General features: G+C 23.6%; 1 long non-coding RNA gene across 1 annotated transcript; it reads right to left on the reverse strand.

Annotated features, from left to right (window-relative positions):
• Positions 1 to 283: 283 nt before the first annotated feature.
• Positions 284 to 1,229, reverse strand: LOC149540273 (uncharacterized). The gene is made up of 2 exons (XR_016356378.1): positions 1,095 to 1,229; positions 284 to 962 (listed from the first exon to the last, which is right to left on the reverse strand). It is a non-coding gene; the product is annotated as an uncharacterized LOC149540273 (long non-coding RNA).
• Positions 1,230 to 4,107: the final 2,878 nt, after the last annotated feature.

The following is a 4,107-nucleotide window of genomic DNA, read 5'->3' on the forward strand; positions in this document are numbered from 1 at the left end:
AAAATGGACATAGTTAAAATTCCCATAACAAACATGATTCATAATCATGTGTGCTTCTTAACCCCTCCAAAAATAACATACAATTAATTGGTTGTGTTTTGTTTAAAACATCTCATTGCCTTTAGCATCTTGTAACGATCTCAACCATAGGATCTTTCAATGGCCAAACTCTAGAAAATATCTTTATCTCTTGTTGTTTAGTTGATATTTAGTGTCCTCTTTATACTAAGATTATGATTTGTTCTACTATTCTCATGCAAATTTAGGTACAAACAAACATATCTACACTTGAAGTGGTTCATAGATGAGTACTTTTGAGCCATTGAATAATGCATCATATATAGTTGCTAGAATGCCACTAAATTTGCCCTAACAGTTTTCACTCTCCTACCTATTGACACCAAAATGAACATAGTCAAAATGTTTATAATGAAAATGACTCACAATCACCTGCTTCCAAGCACCCCTCCAAAAAGATCCACGATCTTAAATTTATAATGATCCATTTAAACCATCTCGCTCCCCTTAGACCTTTGGATGAGCAAACTTTATAAAATTTCTTTCACTTGACCTTAGCTTTTTTTCTATGCATAACATTTAGCCTTCTACTAAAAATGCTAAACACCATACTTTGGTTTTCCTTATTCATAGCATTTAGCCTCCTACTAAAAACACTAAACAACATAATTTGATTTTCCTTATCCATAACATCTAGCCTCCTACTAAAAACACTACACAATACAATTTGGTTTTCCTTATCCATAACATTTACCTCCTACTAAAAACACTAAACAATACAATTTAGTTTTTCTTATCCATAACATTTAGCCTCCTACTAAAAACACTAACACCATAATCTGGTTGGAAGCTTATTCTCTCTAATGATCATGATCCACCGCTTACTAATGGCTTAGTGACCAAGTTTCTCGTAGCTTCTCACTTCAGATTTTTCAGCCCCAACTCTGCATTCAATTAGATTCAAAATGTCAATATCCTTTAAATAAGAACATGTGAAATATTAATCTTTTGACTATGAATAATGTAAGATACTTGTTAAGAAAATCTCCAAACGATAGAATTGGCAGAAACCTCACTTTTAACGATGGAGCTTTAAAACTATGGACGTTCTGTGCACTTGAGTTTGCATAGTATGAAGGTGTTCATGATGCTGCAGGAAACTCCACTCCATTTCTGCAGAATTGTTTAATCCCATACTTATATTACCTACTTATATTACTTGAGCATAAGAACTTGGGGATCACTTATCCTTCCTATTTACTTGCAGGAATGTCAGTCTTTCTCTTGTAGGAAAAGTTATGAAGTGGTTATGACTATATTGAACATCCTTCCAATTACTTGTTTACAGACTTTACTTGAATCTGCTGTGTATTGATAGAAATAAGTTGAGGACGGAAACCTTTTACGTATATCTGGATGGTTGGTGAGCAAAAATATGAGATCGATTCTAATATTAGGTTAGAATTAAACAATTAAGAAGTAAATAATAGAAAAGTCTATACAAAAATTATATAGAATAAAGATGAGAAGATTTTGTGTCTTACTTAAATAGACGGAAAATTATTACCAATAATTTGTTAAATAATATATATATCTATAAATTATTATTTTTATTATATAAAATTTAATGTTTTAAAATAATTACAAGAATAAGAAGAACTAAATTTTTTTAATTTACAAAACTCAGATTTTTTTAAATATAATTGTTTTGTTAAAAAATAATAATTATCAATGAAAAAATGAGAAGGTAGGAAAGTTGTTTTTAAAATTTAAAAAAAAAAACTATTAAAGAAATAGAACCTGATAAGGTGCATTTCAATGTTATTTCAAGAAGAAATAAAGTTACAATCAAATCAAGTTTAACCTTTCAACTTTTAAGCACTAGACCAAAGGTCCATTAACAAGTACATAATTTTTTAAAATTACAAAGGTGTTAATATGTTATATATTTTAACATTAAAAATTAAGATTTGTATTATAATATTTTTTAATTAATAAAAAGGCAAATTTTTAAAAATAATTTATAAATAAAATTATTTTACTTTCTATTTTTCTATTAACTATGTTACTTATTGAAAAATGATGATCATTTTTAAAATTAGAACACATTAGTAAATTGTAATTGTTTTCCTAGAAAGCAAGTGGCATGTACTTGCCTTTATAGTTTAGTAACTAATTATATAATATAAATTTAGTTTAAAAAATAATTATGTTATATTCTAAAGGTATTCTATTATTTTATTGTTTAATATTAAATTAAGTATAATATGGATGAAAATCTTGTCGAAAATAACACGTGCTACATAGTAAATTGTAAAGAGATGTAAGATTAGTAATAGAAACAAATTAACTATCATACCTAATTATGTCAAGCACTACAACCAAGAAATGAATTAAAAAAAGATGGCTTTCTTTAATATACCTAATTGTGTCAAACAATAGTAATACGAAATGAATAAAAACTTTGTTAATGTTGATAGACATTCTACAATGGTGGGCGGAGTGGAATGGTGTGAATGTGTTAATGTTAACTTTTATTCTTCTAAGTTAAAATTGACAACTATCTACATGTCAAAAGTTTAAATCTTATTATAAATATAATATAATTTAAAAAATAATTTAATAAACACCACATTAAATATTTATTTAAATTATAATATTTGGAGATATAAATCATCCATTAAAAAAAAATTAAAATTAAAATTAAAAGGCTTAAGTTAGTAAAAACTTAAATAAATGGAGGCAAAGGAAATATAAATAACATGTAGCAAATTAAATTATAATTATTTTGCAATGATATCTATCAACATATCTTTAATAGATTTATTTAAGATATCTATACTAGTATTAGAAGGACACAACTAAGTTTATAAGTGCATAAATAAAAGTATATTGTAATATAATTTCTTTTAAGTAAATAATTAACAAAAGAAACAAATTTATGCTCCACTTTTACTTATAAAAATATTGATATACTTTGATTTTAACAAATTCAACTTAAACAACATTAAAATAAATATATTAATTAAAATTTTATAAATATTAAAATAAAGTCTAAATGTTAAAATTTGTATTTAATTTTGTATATTTATATTTATATTATATGCACTCAAATTTTACATAACAAAACTTTTCTAATATTTTTTTAGATCATGTTGATAATCATGTTAAATTAATAAAAAAATAGAAGAAAAATTGGAAGTATACAATTTATGTGAGTTATTTAAATGTCATAAATATTTTCAACAAACCAAAACAATCATTAAAATATAAATATTAAAATGCACTAAAATTCAGGTGAACAAAATGCATTATGGAGATTGTCCAAAAAAGCATCGCTATAACACAAATTTGTGTGAACCAATCACATTTAAAATAAATAATATTTTTATTTAATAAAATAAAAAAATATAAAGTATAAATTATGAAAAATTATGATCATTTTTAAAATAAAAAAAATAATGCATTTTGATTGGTTCACATTAATTGAATAGTTCACACAACTAATGCAATAGTATTTGTATCACAAGTACGATAAATAACTTTTTTATTAAAAAAGATATATAAATATAATTTAAACTTTATAAAAACTATAGTTATTTAGAAAGCAAAAAAATAAAGTGTTGCAAGTGGTTAAAGTTAATTGAACATTTGGGCAAAGTGAATGCAATAGTATGTAGTCCTACATTTGCATTATGAATAAAACATTATATGAAGCATTGATGTAGACCTTAAATTTTTTCATGGAGAGACATTATATATCATGAAATGATGATTAAGTATTGAGGTCTTTTATATATATATATATATATATATATATATATATATATATATATATATATATATATATATATATATATATATATATATATATATATATATATATATATATATATATATATATATATATATATATATATATATATATATATATATATATATATATATAGCACTCATTTTTTTCCTTTTATTTTTTTCTCTCTTTTTACAACTTTAGAAATATCACCAAATATATTTCTTAATGCTTATTTTCCACTTGCCACAATCAATTTTTAAGGTTTTTGTATAGGAAAATAAAAAATGTGTTTA

Source organism: Cupressus sempervirens, chromosome 9, assembly GCF_028749045.1.
Source record: "Cupressus sempervirens isolate cs-2001-9-10 chromosome 9, ASM2874904v1, whole genome shotgun sequence".
NCBI lineage: Eukaryota > Viridiplantae > Streptophyta > Pinopsida > Cupressales > Cupressaceae > Cupressus > Cupressus sempervirens.